A 20,196-nucleotide genomic window follows, 5' to 3' on the forward strand; every position below is an offset into this window, starting at 1 on the left:
CTCACGCCTTCATGCTTTTAATACCTCATGCGCCTAACAGCAACATTTTGGCTGGCTTTCTTTGCACTGCACTACAAGCTCCACAACAGGGGAACGGGTTCTACTTCTTTCCTAAGTATCAATAAAGAAAAACTGAAAAAAATACTGTCATTGCATTATTATCCCCTTCTCCATCCCTGCTCCTTCTCCCCTCCTGCACTCCGAGGATGCAGACATCTGTCAGAGGAAACAGGTAAACTGCAGCAAGTTGCTGTGACCAGGGCTGAGGCTCCCGCCTCTCAAACCAGTGCTGAAACCACAAGAGGGGTAAGTTGCAACAGCAGAAGCACCATCCCGTCAGCCCACAGATCACAGAATCGTAGATCAGATTTATCCTGCTTTGTCTTTATGTTCACAGCCATGCCACAGGGAACATGCAGTCACAGACCCACCAAGGGCCATCCCCGGGCCAAGCTGCTCTGTCCATATCCGAAGAGGACACTTCACGTGCATTTCTGCTCCTTCTGCGTGTTGTCGTGCGCAACGCGGCAGGAGCCTATAGGACTTAAATAGCTAGAGCAAGGCAAGCAAGGCATTGTCTCTCCTTCCCTTGCAGAGAAAAGGCAACCACCCACCCCACCCCACCCCCTCCCATCCCACCCCATAGTGAGGATGCCCAAGGCAGTTGCCATCTCCGTGCCTTTGACAGTATCAGTAGATCTATACAGTTCGATGCTGACAGCTTGCACTCAGGTCAGGGGCTGCAGAAGCAACCCAGCATTTTAGATAAACAATTTCCCAGCCTGCCTCTAATTCCAGCCCATGCCCCACTTAAAGATGACTGAGAGGTGACACTTTTGTGTCACAAACTGGAGAGCAGTGCTTCCAGAGGCCACACCGCCTGCAATCACAGCACAGCCACAATTGATTTTCCTTAGGGGTCTTCCGTGCTGCTAGTATAGTCCTATAATTACATTTCAAAACAAAGTTGCCTGTCAAGATGAAGTCTGCTTTCCTAATGATTTTCTCTTCCTTTCATATTGCAAAATAATACAAAGAGAAGAGAGCGCTTTTTTCCCCCCTGATCTTTTGGGTTTTTTTCATTTAGGCTGTATAATATTAACCTCCAAAATAGGTCAGCTTAAAGAGGGAGCATTTAATTTAATCTGTTACAGTGATTAACAAAGCTGTTATATTGTTAAAGATTAAATGTGAAAGGTTTACCAAAATATCAACCACTTGCCATAAATGTTTCCTAGATAGTGCTAAGAAAAACCAGCCAGGATGCAGAGGAAGACTAAAGAAAAGAGCCTGACAGAACCCCAGCAGTCTGAAGCTCCTCTATTTTGGGCATCTTATCACTCCCTGGGATTTGAAATGGTGTTATCCCATCCATTAAGAAATTCAGCACATTCCACAGCACACATAATCCTAATGCATAACATCGGTGATGGGTCAAGGGTGAGGAAAGCCTTGTAGACTCCAAGATTAAATACAGCAGGGCTTTTATCTTCTGTTGTTAACTTAGATCTTTTCTAAAATCAATCAGAAAATGTAGCATCCAGTCCTTTAACATCAATAAAAGTGGGAACAAACCCCTCTTCTCCCTCCCTCTCTTCCTGGTCTTTGTGTTACCTGAAGATCCAACCCTTGGGAGGAGTGGTTTTGGGGGTGCTTGTGAACAAGTCCTGGCATCTTTATTTTTGCCTATAGAGCAACAAGCCTCAAGCATAAGACCACCAGCTGGAGACATTTAAGGAGGCTTGGGGTCCTGGCTGGGGCAGGAGGCTGCCCATCAGAGGAGCCCTGCTCACCGCTGCTCTTTTGCTTTGGCAGTGCTTTGTTTTGGTTTGGCAGTCCTTGTTCTCTGGGCTTTTGCACTTTTTTTCTTATGTAAAAAGCAACGCTCCCTGTCCCGTCTGTGGTTCCGGAGGGTCAGGTACAGGCACAGACGGACGGTGCCTCTGCCTGCAGCCCTGGGAGGCTGCCCGCAAGGACCAGAGCACACACCTGTTGTCTGCATCCTTGACTGAATTATGCTAATGGAGAAGCATTTTATTACCCTTTTATTGTCTTCATTAAGAGTCTCAGCAAGGGAAATGAGCACTTTTATGAAAAACTTCAATACTGTGCTCAGGTCAGGAAAACACTTGTTGCAGCAGACACCCGTAGGTGTCTGTCCATGCCCCAGCCTCTGGTCAGGTGCAGTATTTGCTGCCTTGTCTCACTTGCTCTTCTGACTCTCCTTACTGCCTCAGCATGTCTGAAATGCTGGAACAAGTGTGCTGAGAAGAGCCTGGAGCTCAGTCTAGCTTCCAGTGAAACACAAGCCTCCATCGACTTCAACAGGCAAAGGAGCTGACCTTTAAATCTTGTGTTGCATTAGGCTTGGAATAACTCAGAGCTCTTTCTGTACAATGATTTTCAAGTATATTAATCATATACAACAGTTCATGGAGGTTTTGTGTTAGTTCACTGCTTTATTTCCCCAAACCCCTGGCAAATAATCTCCTCTGCATCTGGTGGTGTCTGGAATACAGATGCTCTTCAGGTGCCATCCTCATTTCTTGCCAGGGAGTGGGGGATGTTTTATACCTTGCACTCAAGGATTTTGCTACCTTTGTAGACATGTTCTGAAAAATCCTCAGCTTCTTTTTAGGACTAAAATTAAGCCTCCTTCATTGTGCGTTTAATTAACTTTTATTTGCTTGACATTTTATTTTTATTATTTTTAAGCAGTCTGCAGTTCTTGGCATTTAAATTCACATGTAAACTAATCCAACTGATAGACCATCTTCACAAAGGACTTTTTTCTATCATGCCACTAGGAATATTTTTCTGGGGAAAGAAAGCGTCTGCAAAAATTCACCTTGATTACCTTGGTACAACTGACCCCATGCAAGGCAATAACAGGAGGGGAGAAAGTACCTGCTGAGAACATGTGGACACTAAATCAGCCAAGTTATGCTTCTGGTTGAGCTCCTCCAGGTACCAGTAAGGGAGTGGAGTGACTGCAGAATATTTATTTTGTCGGAAAGAAAACATCTATTTCCTGAGTGTTTTAAAACCTGATTTTAGCCAGGTTCCCTGAGGGATCAAAGAAAGAGGAATAGCTCTGAACTCCTCCTGGTTACTTCCACGCATCTCCCCCCTCCATTCCCATTTTGGGCATATTTGGGAAAGGACCTGGCATCTCTGAGAAGCCTCTTCTGCCTGGGTGGACATCGGTGGAGCAGGAGCAGGAGCCCGTCTTCACTGTGTGCACCACAGAAAGGAAGCAGGGAGCAGCCGGGCTCTGCCAGCATCCACACATCTCACCCAGCCTCGCTCGAGAGGAAACCTTGCACTGCAACAACCCCCTCCCTCTCCAGTGGTCCCATCAGCTTCTAGCCTGAGCACAAATGACCCAATGAAATCAAACAAAAAAAATCAATCAACATGAAGAGTAAGCCTGAGGGGAGCACAAAATCTACTGCTTGTCATAAAATTTTTATGTATATATACACACGTATACATATACACATATATAAACACACACATATCTGAGAAGTAGAGGAAGAGTTTAGGAGAAATGCTGCATATCATTAAAAAAATGAATCAATTAATATATGGGGCATTATCAAGACACCAGCTTGCTGAAGTGCCCTCATGAGAGTCAGGAAAAAAACCCTACTTTTGCATTTACAGATCGTCTCAACCCACAATGTTCTCCCTACCCATTTCAAAGAACTCATAATTCAGCAAAGAGAGGAAACCTGGCACTTACTACACATGAAATATTTCTGCAATGGCACAGTTGGTATATTGGTTCCATCACTTCTTTTTAAATATTTTAACACAGTCTTTGGCTAATGGAGTATTTAATTAAAGAGAAATAAACATTAGTTTTCAGTTTATGGGTGAGGAATGCCCCTACCAGTACGGGCTGCAGGATATGATCCTCGCTGTCTTTGCAGATTTACCACTTGTACAAGACACGGAGGATATAAATAACATCAGCCTTAGACTGGTGGCACCCAGTCAGTCTTCAACACTTCATAATAGTCTGCTGAAAAATCAGTGTTCTCTGAAACTGTAGTTCTGAATAGCAGGCAACTACTTCTCAGCAGAAATTAAAAATTGTTGGGAGATGAGCAATGGGGGTACAGTCATTATTTAGCCTTATAGACAGCATCGTCTATTTGGATGATAATAAAGCCAAAATGCTGTTTCCTGAAAATAGAAAATAATGTTTAACAAGCACTGGGTTTGCAAATATCTGTTTTATTCCTGGTTTTAAAATTCATTTTTGCTTCCATTTTCTATAATCTGATGGATCCAAAGTGAAAAATTCAACTTGAAAATTCCACCCCCTCACCAAAAAATGATACCCCAATCTGCATGGAGGTGGAAAAGAAACTTTCATATGCATGACTGCAGACAGATGGGCTCTTTGGAGCCTTTGTTGCCAACAACTCCACTCAAATCAAACTAGTAGGGGCCAACCAAACTTTTCTGCAGGCTCACAGTAACTTCAGACCTCACCAAACCCAGAGGAGGGACCTCACAGAGCAGGGATGCCTCCTCCTTACTACAGCACTTGGGGTGGAAGATAGAGCTGAGCTCTAGAGAAAAGAAAGAGACATCAAAAAGCAACTTTGGGCAATAGAGAAAATTGAAGATGATGAGCCACAAAGATATTATCTGGGTTACTAATGGTATTTTAATGCAAACACACACTTACACATGGTTTTTACAACCTGACGAGGCTGACACAGGGAAGGGACATTCATGGTCTGAGGTGGCTCAGATACCCCCGTGTAGACCGTAGGAAGGAGTCCGAGCCCTCAGAGCTTCAGCCCTTCTCTGGTGGCTATGACCCAGGCAACCGCAGCTCCCTGCCCCTTGCCATCAAGGTCCCCATGAGTCAGTGGCCTGCGCCAGTGCTGAGGTCATTAGGCTGGGAAAGCTCAGAGCTGGGGAAAACAGGAAGGAGAAGAGTTACATAGAGTCAAGCCAGCAATATCCATCTTAAAGACATAGCTCTTTGCTCTGAGGCTGTTCACAGAATGACAGAGTGGTCGGGGTGGGAAAGGACCCCCGGAGACCATCTAGTCCAACCCCTGCTAAAGCAGGGTCACCTGGGGCAGGTTGCACAAGGTCGTGTTCAGGCAGGTTTTGAATGTCCCCAGAGAAGGAGACTGCACAGCCTCTGCCCAGGGATCTGTCATTCTCAAGGTAAAGAAGTTCTTCCTTGTCTTCAGAAGGTATTTGCAGACATGGGTAAGGTCCCCTCTCAGCCTTCTCTTCTCCAGGCTGGACAGGACCAGCTCTCCCAGCCCTCCCTCATCAGGGAGATGCTCCAGTCCCCCCATCATCTTTGTAGCCCTGTGCTGGCCCCTCCCCAGCAGCTCCCTGTCTCTCCTGAACTGGGGAGCCCAGCACTGGACCCAGCACCCCAGATGTGCCTCACCAGGGCAGAGCAGAGGGCAGGGTCACCTCCCTCGACCTGCTGGCCACACTCCTCCCAATGCCCCCCAGGGTCCCGCTGGCCTTCTTGGCCACCCGGGCACGCTGCTGGCCCACGGGCAACTTGCTGCCCACCAGAGCTCCCAGGTCCTTCTCCTCAGAAGAAGAAAGAAACCTGTGGGTTTTCACCCAGCTGCTGACAGTGTGGTCCAAGCATCTGCAAATAATCTGGAGCTCTGCGCCTGCAATTCAAACTGTTCTTTTTCTTGTGCAGCACTTTGCAATTGTCAACATTGATTTTAAATGCTTGCAGTGCCGTGTTAACCAAAAGCTGCTCTTTCTAAGGGATTTCTGCTGGCTGTTTTTCTTCTCCTTCTTTATTTTTCTCCCCTCAGACAGACCTTTGGGAGAGAGTGCCTCAGCACAGAAATACTTTGTTTGGGTGCCAAATCCTCATCGCAGTGGGGTGTAGCCAGAAGGCTCGCATCCCTCTGCCAGAAAATCTCTTTGCTTTTCAGTAGCTCTCAACGCCCAGCATCCCTCTGGCAGCCAAAGGCAGGAAAGAGCAACCTTATTCCCACCCCAAAGCCCTTATTTTTTTCCCCCTCCTCTGCAAGCTCCAACTCCACAAGACGCATCCCAGCTCACAGGCATCACTCTGGTCCAGGTCTCTCCCCACAGTGTCTTCACAAAACTGGCCTCCAATTTGCCCCTCGAGCTCTAAACATAGCTTTTACAAATCAAAAGGAAAGCAAAGGCACGGAGGGAGAACAAACAACCCAGCTCTCAATCTGAGCGAGCTGCCCTGCACAGCCTGCCCAGCTCTCGGCACCGTACCGGGGGACACAGGTCCCCCATGCCTGCTGGCTCACTGCCCTCCTGTAAAGCAGATTAGGTAACCAGAAACAGAAGAGACTTTTTATTTGCTACTTCTCCCGAGAGCTCTTGAGTTTCTCTCTGAGCAGCACTCATTTAAGAACTGGCATGGCAGCCGTTCGATTTCTTTTTAAGCAATCAGCAGTGGAGGCAATTTTAGAAGAGGAACGTAATTCTTGTAAGAACAATTTCTGCCTGGGCAAATGCTGCCGTCAGCAGTGGCACAAAGAAAACGAGGAAAAGAAACTTCTGCCTCCTGGGAGGGGTGAGAACAGCAACAGTTGCACCAACAAGCTGTGTCCCTCAGCTTGTGATCCCCCAAGGACCACAGCCACGCTCTCAGGACATGGGAGATACCCGAGACATGGAGGTGGCACCTCATCTAACAAACCCCACAATGTCCCACAGGTCCTTGCCCTCTCGGAAAGAAAGCAGATTGTTTGCCTTTCTTTTCTGTCTTTCTTTCATTGCCATTTCTTTCCCGTTTTCTTCCTGAGAAAGGAAGCAAAACCTTCACAAGCAGTGCATCAGGCCAGAGGGTTTTACCCGGTGCACCATGGACCATTTTCAGTGATGATGAATGCTCAGATACCCAAGGGAACGGCTTGGTTGCAGACACCCCACCCCACCCCAGGGCTCCCTCCAAAGCACTTCTCTCCAAAATGAGACTCGCATAGGGTAATACAGCACCACTTCTGCTCTAGTAGCACTTTCTTTCATGCTTCGACACAAACATGCTGTTCCCTGTTTCACACCCTCCTCGTTCACGTGCCATGAGCTGCTAGCTGAGTCCAGCAGAGCAGCTTGCTGGTGGAAGGGGTCTCCATGCAGCAAATACACAGATTTTTAGATGATTAAATACTCGGGGGATTAAGGAGGCATATATACATATAGTTACCTATTTTCTTCATTCTTTCACATTATTTTTAATTAATACCTATACATACGTTGAAAGACAAGGAAAAGTAGAGGAGAAAAAATTAAAACTGCAGGAAAAGCTGGGTGTGGCATTCATGGCACAAGAAGGGACTGTGCCATGCAGCACCGAGGAGAGAAGCAATGCTAACAGCAGCATGAAGCCCAGCAAGCTCCTCCACTGGGGTCCTGTGACCCCCCAGGCAAACAGCCGCAACAGCTACTACCTGCAGAGCTGGAGCCAGCACAGCAGCTTTCTGAGAGATGTTAATCCAGCTGCTGCAGCTATTTTCTTCTAGAAACAATACAAAGAGATTTTTAATCAACACATCCACCTGGGAGGGAACAGGACAGGAAAGAAAAATTGCCCCTGCAGAATAGACATTGATGTCCCAAGGGCATGGACCCCGGTACAGCCAGACCTTCTTGCACTTGCCAGAGACTCACTAAGTAACCCAGTGCCATTTTTCTTTGCTTTCCTTATTTTCTGCTTTCATGACAGAAATCTCTAAAGGACAGAAGGTGAGAGGAGAACAGAGGAGAGTCTGGCTGCAGCAGAACACAGATGTGCAGCAGCCCCATCCTATTCCTTCCTCGAGTTCATTCCTATCCCTTCATCATTCGACAGTTTCTATTTACTATTAATTTCAGCAGGTAAAGGAGTACAGGTCCTCCCTCCCCCTGTCCAAAAGCCTGACTTCTAAAAATCTGCATAACGAGCTGAGAAAATAAACCTCAACGCATCACACACAACTCTGATCTGGGCTATGCTTTAAGAGCTCTGCCAAGGGCAGTGTTTCTCCTAATAAAGTTTTGTAATGATGCATTTGCAGCAAAAATATATGAGACCCCAGGAAAGCACCAGAACCCTTTAAATCACTGAGTCTCAAGCATCCACATTTTCAAGGATAATAGCTCTGAGAAATGGAGCATGCTGCACCATAGAGCAGACAAAAATGCCTAACTCACAAAGCCCAACAATGAAAACCAGCTTGAAATTTCCTTTTCCAAAGGGGTTTGGATATTGCACTCAGCAAAAAAAAGCCAGGGGAAAAAAATTAAGACCTTTTCCTTCCCTTTGAAATGTATGGCTCTGGGGATCTGGTGGCACCTGGATCCGTCCAGCAACAACAGCAGAAGTTGATGGAGGCACAAGCCTTGCCCAGTCTGCAGTGGCCACCAAGCTCTGGACCCCATTCTAGTGTGTTTTGGTTGTGGACACCTGTCCCCTGCCCCCAGGCCCCCCAGTATAGCAGATATACTCCTAAACCCACATGGCAAAATTGGAGTTTGCATGGCGTTTCCTCTCCTAGACGTCTCTGGGAACGAGGAGTGCTTTGGCAGGGAGTTTGAAAGGGGGTTTGCCTCTGCTTAGTGCCTTCATTAAGCTTATCAGTGAGTCCAGGAAAGATCTGGTGTTTGCTTTAATCCTTCCCCTTGCACTCCAAGGGCCAAGAGAACTGGCATCTCACGCCAGGTTTGCACCAGGCCCTGCCAAGCTCTACTAGTGGTGGAATTTTGAGAAAATACACTTGCTTCTATCTGCCACATTTCTCTGCTGGCAAAATATGTAGCAGAGATGTGTAGCGCCAGTCTGAATTGCATTTGCCAATTGAGCTTATTTTGCTCCCTAAAACAGCTTTGAAACTGTGTTTGTGTTTTGCTACAGTGGCCAAACTTCTCAGCACAGACAAAGCTGAATTCCCCGCTCTGCTGGGAGGCAGGAGGGGGTCTGGCTCTGCAGACCCTGGAGCAGCCCGGGAGGCTCTCCCCCTCCTGCCTCTTGCACGGCTCCTCCGTTACCCGGCTTCCCGACCCACGCCAATGGGACAAACCCACCTCAGATGGGGCCCGTTGAGAGATGATTCCTCGCACCGCGTATTTCATCTTGCACTTTGTATCAGCTAAAACCTGCCTTTCTTGCAGTTTTGAGAACTAAAATACTACCCAGCAAAAGCCAAACGTGACTCTCTGTTAGTACATTCTAAGGCACATTATCTTTTTAAGGAAGGCTTCGAAGTGAAGATGTATTTCAGTTATACCAGCAAGGACAGTTTTAATCAATGTTGAACAGCTCAGTTTCTCCCCTAACCCTTGATTAATGAGCATGAAATACCACCTACCTTATAACTACTCCCAAACACCTAAGTATGTTAAACAGCCTTTTGATTCTCTCCAGCTTTTTGAATGTGTGTGAAGCTTCATCTGAATCCAATTTGTACCATCAGCAACTGGAATTATTCTGCATTTGTCACTTCTGGCATTACATTTCTCTTAACCATAATGAGGTGACACTGAATTATAGAACTCTTTATACTGGTTTAATACTGTGATCATTCAGGTGTTATGAATCTGGAGGAATGTTAAGGCAGTTAAGCTATACATCTGCCCAGATGAAAAGGCAATAGTGTTCCCAAGGAATTTTTGACCAGGTAAATTTAATCACAGTTTAAGACAGAAATGACTCTCATGCACCTCCCCTGCAGGCAGGCAGGAGTGTGTCTTCTGAGGGACTTGTTAAAACTTTTCAAATCAATCTCAGCTATCAGTGGAAGCAAGACAGACCTATGGAAAACAGCTTTTGTCCAGAGACACCCAGGTCTAGCAAAGCCATGAACTCTGAGGGTGGCTAAAGACACCTCCCTGACAAATTTAGGATCCAGTGGCTTGCTGAAGGTGTAGAGTGAAGCATTGCTAACCCCCCTACACAGATCCAATGGCAACTGCATCCTCCCACCCACCTCCTCCCAGCTTCTTTCACCCTTTGGGCTTGTAGCAATCTCAGGTTCTCATCCCTGCTCTGGTCTTCAACCTGTGATCCCCTTTTCCCTGGCATACATAAAGGGTCAAGGATTTGGCTTGGACCACATAGCCAAAACATCCTACCTACCACAACAAATGCAAGATTTCTCCAGTGCAACTACAGTCCAGGCTAACCACCGTGTGCTCACAAAAGAGCTCTTGGCATATTCCTGTCCCCTCCTGTGCTGTCCTGCAGAGACGGTAATATGCAGTACACCAGGTCCACGTGAGCCAAAAATGTCAAGTATTTTGACAGTCAAGTGATGCAGACATGTTCCAGAGTAGAGACAGAATGAAACGGTGGACAGGCATGAACATCTGGGCTAACCTCTGGCCACAAGCACAGCACACGCTGCACATGGAACACGTACGCAGATGAATGGGGTCACTTTTAAACCTGGTGCCAAGAAGGAAATCTGTGCTGCTCTCTTATCTAGAGGAGAATGAAAATATTCATGATAAAGCATGAATGAAAAAACTACTAAATATTTTAATCAACTCAGTCATCATATGAAACAGAAGTAATTTTCCCCTCTCAGGGCCGCATGGATGGGTGCACACTTGCTGCCTGATGTAGCAGCGATCATCTATTTAGGCTGCTTTAGCTTAATAGCTAAAATTCAGCTCTTTGACTTTCTGTGCTTAGGAAAGAAATTGATACACATTTTTAAACCCTTGAACTAGAACAAAACTAGTAACAGCCACAAAGAGGGGAGAAAAGAAGAGCATTCCATTGCAAAACCTATGGGTTTTACCAGCCTATGGTAATCCAGAACAGGTTAGAGTGTTTCCCTTCTTACTGGCCATTTCTTTTACTCATTTAAAATCTTTGAAGATCCCCACTGTCCTTCCTAAATCGTTGTGTTGTCTACCTGTTGGTTATATTCTTCCCTATCCAGCTCATTAAAACAGGTGCTGAACAGCATGGTACCTAAGGCAGGGCCTGGCTGCCAACCTTTGCCATGAAGAAAACTGACTCTCTTAGTTCAACATTCACTTGCCATTTCCTTCTGAATTTTTGATGTGTGTCTTTCACCCTATGGGCTCTTCGCTTCTCCAGCACTTCCTTGCCAGCAGGGCTAAACACCGACCTCTGCCATTGTCCTTGTCCAACAGCAGCTCAGGGAACACTGGTCCCTGCTACCCAAGATATTTTCCTCATAAATTAAAACACTGGAGCTTCTTCCCTAGCTTTTTTGCTACTCTGATCTAGCTTTCCTTAATCTCTGCATGCATTTTCTAATATTTACCATGTGTGCATGAACAAACAGTCTCAGGTCTTCTTTAAAAGCATTAATCTTTCTGTTAATCTAACCTGAGGGGTTTTTGTTCTCATCTGCCTTCCTACTGCCCTTCCATCACCGAATAAAGAAAAAGACTGAGCAGGAATCTGCCACCCATTAAATGATCTTGACAGCAGAGAGCCTGCAAACGGAGCATCAATCCAAATGCAAACTACAGGATATTTCATTTTCATCATCTTTTAGGCAAACCTAATTTGATTCTTAATGGCGAATCTTAACTATTAAATCTGTGAAACTACTTAAGCCATAAATGAGAGTGGGAAAGCAGAGATAACAGGAAAAAGAAAAAAAAAAAAGTATTTTCAGATGAGATACAAAAAAGACATAAACTGTTCCCTAACTCTGGGCTGCTTTCAGAGTTGGCATGTACAGCAGAGCCACCTCAGCTCGATTACTACCCTGCTGCCCCCCTAGCTCCAGAGACACCCCCTATCAGCCCTTAATGCCACAGAAATACAAGGTAGGAATCACTTTTCCAAAGGGTAAGGCACTGACTTGCATGTTTAACTGGCTGTTCCCCAGTGCAAAGGGCAACATAGAAAATGAGCTGCTTATCTAAGGAGAGGATTTCCCTTTCATCTTAAAGGCACACATCAGACTTTATGTTTTACTTGCAGCATGGTAAAAATTTCCACTGCAGAATCACAGCTACCAACAGCTTGAAACGAGTTTAGACAGCCATGGGCAATTAGCAATCTTACATTCATTACCAGGTTCATGATTTGTCCTATGACTTCTTTTTTTTTAATTGTCTCTTTATTAGTGAATTCAAGTATAGTTAGAAAATGCAATCAAAACAAAACAAAACAAAAAAACCCAACCCAAAACACTGCAGGCTGTATTTAGAATAAACAGAAAATGGATTTTTAGACCTTCATTTAGACAAGTGCTGTGCATAAATATTTGTCTACACAAAACGCACACAAACTTTCATCCTCTTGCTTTGCTGTGGATAGGAAGAATGGGGATGTCGTGGGATGTATTCCAATTATATTCACCCAGAGCTCACGTATACCTTACTACTATTACTAATTCAGATTTGCAGTATTATAATAGCACAGCCTAGATGGAAAGTACTTCTGGAGTTCTCCAGTCCATCCACTGCTCAAAGCCAAAGTCAGAGTTGGACAAGGTTCTCAGGGTGACACGCTCAGCCAGAACATTTCCATTTGAAACCCTGTTTTGGGCTGTATTCAGACAACCATTTACAAATTTCAGATCTGGCAGATGTATCACCAGTCCAAGCAGATTTTCCATCTCACTGCTATGTTCTTAGCAAATTTCCATACAGGTTGAATAACAGAGCAGGGAGAAACACATGACTGTCACCAACTGAGACACTTTTTGCAGACATGAGAAAAAAAATACACCTGAAATGGGTCTTGCCACAGAGCCTTTGGAAAGCAGTCTGAAAGGGATTTAAATACCAATGGGGAGCCAGATTTAATGCCCAGCTCCATAAAGATAAGTGAACCTGAAAGTATAGGTAATTAACTTCCATGCAAATGAGACATGACAGCAGCAAATTTTGGCTCAGTCTGCCTAATCCTGAAATCAATCAGCACTTTGCCATTGGCTTCATTGGCAGCAAGACCCAGTTCTCAGCAAAATGTGAAGCTCCTTCTAACTCCCCGAGGCAGGCTGTGCCACCAACGGTATGTCCCGTAACAGCCCCGCACGCCCGGGCTGTGAAGCTGTGCCCAGGGCAGGCTGAGGACCGTGCCACACACAAACATACATTACACACCACTGGTCCTTTGCCCTGGTGCTCAGCATTGCCTGGACCGGTACAATTCCCTCTCATGGGGTCTCCTAGGGGACTTACTGAGCCTTGGACAGAGGTCACCAAGTCCCTGCAATACCCTGCCTAGGAACACCCCAGGTTTGGCACCTGCATGGCAAATCCTAAAATGCACAAATATCCAAACCAAAGCAAAGACCTCCATCCTTCAGATGGGAAAAAAGCCCCAAAACACAGCACTTTTATTTGTTTCCACATTTCCTTTGTACATTTCTCCTTGGCCAATGTCTGCAACATCAGTTTTCCCTCTCAGATTTTGCATCAATCTCAGTCCCCACCAACAGCAGCCAGACCAGCAGTCCTTGAGGGAGCTGGGACTGAGCAAACTGAGCAAAAAGCACATTTAGGGCCGTGCCTAAAACTGGATGTTTCCCTGGCAACATGGAGAACTTGGTACATCTCACGACTTGCAGCATGCACAGTTTTCCTCACTGTAGCATCAGCCCAGGGAGCTGCAGCGAACTGGCTGGAAACAGCTATTCCTCCAGCTGCCGCAAGCATCCAAGCACCTCCAGCCCAGCATGGGTCGAGGCTCACTGCTAAGCACTGAACAGCATTTTGGGGGACACCCAAAATCACCCACCGTGATGGCTTGTGTCCTACAGAAGGACAGGGCAAAAGCCATTATACTTGTAATGCTCGTTGTCCTAGCACAGAGCAATGCCATCAAGTGAAAAAAAAAACAAAACCCCACCATAGTAGTAAAATGCAGCTTGAATTCATTTCCACTTGAAAAAAAATTATCTATAGTTTTACTTTAAGGACTTTGCAACAACCAGCCAACTTGGCTTTTAGTAGAGTGAAGCCTGTAAGAAACACAGACTCCAAATCCTAAAATTATACAAATGGAAAACTCAGGCATACCCTCGCTAGGAAATTTGCCCCAATTCCCACAGCACAGCTGGGAGTGGAATGACATCTCCTGACCCAAGACAAATTACACAGGGGCTTTGACCCTTGGTAATGAGTATCTGCTTCCCAAGCTACAGTCACAGGCAGTGGCAATAAATGTGTATTTGGAGTCAGTGTTTGAAGGGAAAAATGCGTGCAGTGCAACCATATTAATTAGAAAACATAAGAACTGACATGATGATGTACAAGAAATGAACAAAAAGGAATCCAAAATCATCTCCTTTGGTGCTTCACGGTGAAGATGTTTTAGCATATTGTTCTTCAATACAATTCAAATTATCAGCTGGTAAAACAATTACCTAACTGAAAGGTTTAACCGTGATTAAAGTCTAAACAATCTGCTGAACAAACACCTACCCAGCCTCGCTTGAACTGAATTTTAATTCCCCGTGTGTTTAGTGCTTTACCCATGGATTTTTCTGGTGATCTTACTAGGCAGCATCTTTTGCCCTCTAGCACACAATTTACAGTTCATGGTATCATTACCAGGGGGGCCAGTGCCTTGGTTGCATTTCTTTGGCCTGGCCCAGCCTACGCAATTAGCTCGTAGCATGTTTCAGGTTCCCATCTGTATGCAGCTTATTGCTCTCCCAGTGTAAAATCCAGGGAAGCCTAAAACCACCTTGCTACGTACACAAGACAAACTGCAACAAAACAAGAGGGCACTCCAGCTATTTCTCTTAGAGGCGCTGCAAAATCCCCCACCAATGCCTTTACAAATACCATATTCAGCAGACTGAAACGGAGGTAAAGAGCACTAAAATCCTATCGTCAGATAAACAGCAAGAGCAGACAGCAGGGAGAACAGGGAAAAGGGTGTTATTACCGTGCTGGGGAGAGGCAGTGCTCTCGGTGACACTTTGAGACGAGGGCAGCATCCCATAGCTAAGCGATGCTCGCTCTTCCATGCCCAGGGCTTCCATGTCTCCACTCACCTCACCGTGCTGATGCAGCAGTATTGACCATTGTTTCCATCTGCCCATAGCTTACAGCTGGGTTTTGAGTAATTTTTGTTTTTTCCTTTTTTCCTGATAACTTGCAGATTAATGAAACATCGATGGAAACGCCTGGGGAGAGCAGAAAGAGGGAAGCAGGCTCACCTTTGCAGTAGGTGAGGAAAAAGGGCACAAGGGTGATCAGCAGCGCAGCAGGGCATCCAGAGCCTGGTGGGTCTGCTGAAAAGGATGTTTTAGGGACCCAACCCTACTCTCACCACCTTTGTGATGCCAATGGCACCCCAAGTACAGCAGGTCCCCTCCACAAAGCCCCAGATGGTGGAGGGGTCTCAGCAACATCAACTGGAAATTGTCCAGAAGGTTTTCATTGATGTTCTGAGGTTTAAGTTGCTGTTTTTATTAGAAGTGAAATGGGCAGAGAACTGCCCAATTTCAGCCACACACTATTCATGCTGAAATTTTAAAAAGAGTTTGTTTCAAGGAGTGTGAAAGGTCCCAGTCTTTTCATATGGAATGTGGTAATCTTCCATTTTAAGGCAAAAAATTATTTTTCAATAAAAAATATTCTATAAATATTTCTAAATCTTGCAGTTCTATGAAAAATATTATTTTTTTAAAAAGTTCATATAACAGAAAATTTAGAAACTTAGAGTTCATTCTGCTACAAGAAATTGTATATTTATTCATCAAAACTGAACAATTAATGAAAGAAATCATTTCGGTTTCCTTTTATTAAGATCCTTAATAATCAAACTGTGAATTCAGGAGACCTTGACATGAGGTGGTATAAGCTAGACCTGCTGCTCAGAATCAAAATCACTATGCTCACTTTTTACACGTTGCACATTGTAGGATTATTTTATTTCTTTGTTTGAAATCGAAGGCCAACTCCATGTCTTGTAAACTCTACTTTGCTTTGAGTCATTCCAGCTGTTCATTTACCCGACATATTCACAACTCCTATGCAAGTGCTCTGTCATCACGGAAGGAAGAAAGAAGCAGCAGCAAAGACAAATTTTCCTGTCCTTTGTATTCAGTCATGTCCAAACAATTAGATGTATTGTTTAGGTACTCGCTCCTTACTACTATAAACATGACAGAGTATTATTACCCTTGTGTTAGCACACTAATTCAAACAGGATACATCTGCAATAGCTGTAGCCAGGTACCATGTCTGATACCTAAATTTTATGTTTTCTTTTTATTTCATTTTCAATAAACAAATTATAGGATAGAACTCTTATAAGTAGGCCACTATTATACACCGGTGAAAGATAAACCTGAAATGCGTATGCAGTGTATTAACTGCATGGACTTAATGATGAGTATTACTACAGAAGTAGTAGTTTTTTCTAACTCCACTTGATTTAGCAAGTAAAGCAGCACTTACAACGGATTCATTAGCTCAGCTCACAGGACATGTGTCCACACGTATTTTGTTCTTTACAGTGCAGAAAACTTAATCAAATTAAAGGATCGATAAGTCAATAACAGGAATGACTATCTTAGGTTTTTAGCTAGGTATACTCAAAGACTTATTTGTATTCTTTAGGAAGTACAAGGAAACAATTGGCTTAACTCCACTTTGATAAAGTCATACAGTAATTTTTCACTACTCTATTCAAAACTTGTTTTATAATGCTTTTAAATTATTTGATGAAAAAAATCTTAATTAAAACTGTTAAATCAGAAATAAACTTCTGATAATGCATGAATGCGGTTATACAAAATTATATAGTACCACAGAAAGGAAGTGAGAAATCTTCAAGCACACAAAATTTTCCTTTCATTAATGATGGCGAAATCACGGTGAAGGGGTGCGATTCACGATGCATCCCACCAGGATGGAGAACGATGATGGAAAATCTCCCAGTCCCATCATTACTGAAGCAGTTACAGCAGCCTCACACTTAAACCTTCAACTCCACAGAAAATAGAGAGCTGTCTCCCAAAGCTAAAGCCCCGTGCTAAGGGACTGTCAGGTTGGGGAGGTACTTCCCAGCAGTCCAAGAAAAAACTGGAAAACCTTTTAAAGAGCCCATTATAAACCACAGCCCTCTGAGCTAGATCCAGCTAATCACTGGCAGGTACATAAATACCAGCGGCTCCTGCAGAGCTGGCACGCAGGTGTCCATGCACGCCCCTATCTGCCCGGCATGAGGCAGCCGACCTTAGAAATCTTATTCCTATTTTCAGTTTAAAACCTGTCAAATGATAAAACTGGACAGGTAAGTGCAGGCACACTCAGGCATCCGCTCAGGCCAGTTGCAGATGACAAGAAACCTTGTACTCAAGTAGGTGCCGCACAAGACTGCAAGTCAGAAGACTGGCCATGCAGCCAGTCTTTCTTCAAACGTCTTTTCACAGAGCCACCGTGAGAAATTTAAATGGAAACTTATTCACAGAGCAACAGAACTCACATTTGGTGATGCCAGAACAACCACACACCCCAGCAAAGCCACGACGCCAGTAGCTGCTTGGCACCGTCGGTGCCATGCAGGGCACCCAGCTTGATCAGCACAGCTGAAACAACGCAAGGGTGTCACATGCAGCTGAGGTGACATTGTTCTTCTCATGGAGAGGCTGCACCGTCCCCTCTGTCCCAGCTAACAGCCCCCCATGGCAGCTGCCACGTTCAATCACCCTTTTCCAGAGGTCCGATGGAGATGCGTGGATCCTTTTGGGAAAGACTAATGTATTTTAACACACTATTTCTGCAGAAAGGGCCAGCCTGCCCAGCCAGGGCCTGAGGCAGAAGACAGTTTTATAACCCTGTGTAGCAAACAGTATCCTAGTGAGTGATGGCAGGAGATGAGAGCAATTGCTCCTCCTTGCCACATGCCAGCCTTCCCCAGCGAGGCAGACACAGCTGACCTTTCCATGGATAACAGGTGAATGAACCCATCAATTTGTCTGTGATAAATGATAGAAAGCATTAAATTAAGAATTTTACAGCAGTGAAATGTCAATATGCCAATAGGCACTGGTGGCTTTCCATATGACTAAGCAACACGTTCGCATCCAGAAAATGTCACTATCTTGTGGCAAGAACCGACAGGCATTCAAGAGACATTTTTTTAGGGAACCATGCAGGCACACATCAGCACACTCGTCATCTGCCACCACACACGGTTCAGCCTAGGAAGAACCAGCAAAGAGCAGGGATAATCTACTGCTGAGGGCAGTAAGAAACACAAATGTAGCCTGGGCTTATTGCAGCCACTGGGCTAACCTGGAAGCCTTTTAGAAGCTCAAGGGCTCATAGCAACACAATGTTATGCCATGAGTGCATCAGCTGAAAACAGGGAAGATTAAACTGACAGTCTATATTCTAATTTATGACATAGAAATGGCAGGATCTTTACTTATTGGGTTTGATAAATAGTTATGCTGCTCGGCTTTTTAATTAAATTGTGAAGACTATTTATTAGATGACCATAAATTGTTTGTATAACTAGTTATGGTATTGAGTGATCTGAGAGCAAAGGCCAAATAAAATAAAAACCAATAAAAATGGCGGGTTTTACCATAAAATCAATAGTAATTTAAGCATGCTAGGGGTCACAATTCTATTTGAGAAATATTGATCATCTCATAGGAAGAATTTTTAAATATTTGGCTGATTTCTTCCATTTTCCTAGAACCATGTCAGTTTGGAGAACCAAGAGCAAAATGTTAAAATATGTTGATTTGGAATGCTGGGATTTGAACATTTGTGCATATCAGGCAAGCGATGGGGAATATATATCTAAACAAATCTACCTGTAAGCTTTCTAAGAAAGGTGAAACACACCACATTGACATACTACATAGTCATACACAGCAATGAAGGCAAGCTGTAATACTCATTTCCCTACACATGAATTCAATACCAGGTAATAAAAAGCAATACATCATAGAAGAGGATCTGCAGGCACAATTACAGATCTGATTTTGTACCACTGGTATATAAAAAAACCAATCTGTTAACTTTCAGTAATGTTAGAAGACTTTCATGCCAGCTGGATGACAGAAAACTGCAAGGAAAAACTACAGCTGAAGGAAGTTAACTGTGGAAAATACTGTATAACGTAACACTGAACACAGAAGTGACTATAGCATCCACACTTTTCTGAATTACAGATGTACAGATTTTTTTAGGTAGATATTCCGGAGTATTAAAGAGAAAAGTGAGCATAAGAACATAAAATATCTGTGAAGAAAATAAGAAAGAGCAAGGTAGCGCTGGCTGGGAATGCCTCCCTTTCCATCAGCACGTCCTCACACATAGGCAGGGATCTTCCCCACCAGGACCACGTCTTAACAGGTTCATATAATTTCTTATTTATGTGCACAATAGGAAGAGCTGGGGAAAACTTTACATCTTACAAAATATCAGATATGCAAGTCTAGGGAGTGAATCTTACAGGGTCTCAGCTCATTTAGTCTTTGACAGGAACACTGAAATCATTACTGCACCTGAAGCCTGGAAGCTATTATTTACAGGAACTGTATTTGAAAGCAAACCAGCTCAGAGCACTCACCTTTCCCTGGAACCCATTTCTTGAGTTTGTCTAATACTTTCTATTAGAAATGAGACCTGCCACCTATTTCTGAGAAGGTCTTACAACTCTGCCATTTGCTGCCAGACGCTGAATTTCAGTGGAGGGAAAAGCCCCCAGCCAGACAAGTGCTTTTTCTTGGGTTTGTTCTGTTTTGGGGCTGCTCATGTGCCTTCTGCTCCTGGCACCAACAGCAAATTTTTTCTGCAGCCTGTCAAAACAGCGGTTCAATCCAAGACCGCAATCTAAAGTCAGCCCTCAGCAGCCCCAGAGAGCACCTTGCACTGGAAGAGACAACTGGAAAGATGCAGGGAGCAAACCTCAGCAGCACATCCCATCCCCTCAGTGGGATTAATGCGCTCCTGTAACAAACCCATCCGAGGGTCTTGCTTCTCCGTGGGCGCTGAACCTGCCACGCTTTGCACCACAGCCTCACCTCCCCTGTATGGCTCGCACGTGTTGCACTGCTCTTTACAGATTCCTGCCTGAGCCACACTGCCACAGGGAAGCCCTAGCCATGCCCAAGCAGTTTTCCCAGCTCACCCTCCATGGGGAGGTGTCTGAGATGTGAAGGGGAGCGGCAGCAAGGCAGCATCCCCCGTAGGGGGTGAGGGAAGGAATACATTTGCCAGTTGAACCTTCTTCAGAGACAGGCAGAGGAG

This window comes from Falco rusticolus, chromosome 14 (genome assembly GCF_015220075.1).
Source record: "Falco rusticolus isolate bFalRus1 chromosome 14, bFalRus1.pri, whole genome shotgun sequence".
Taxonomy (NCBI): domain Eukaryota; kingdom Metazoa; phylum Chordata; class Aves; order Falconiformes; family Falconidae; genus Falco; species Falco rusticolus.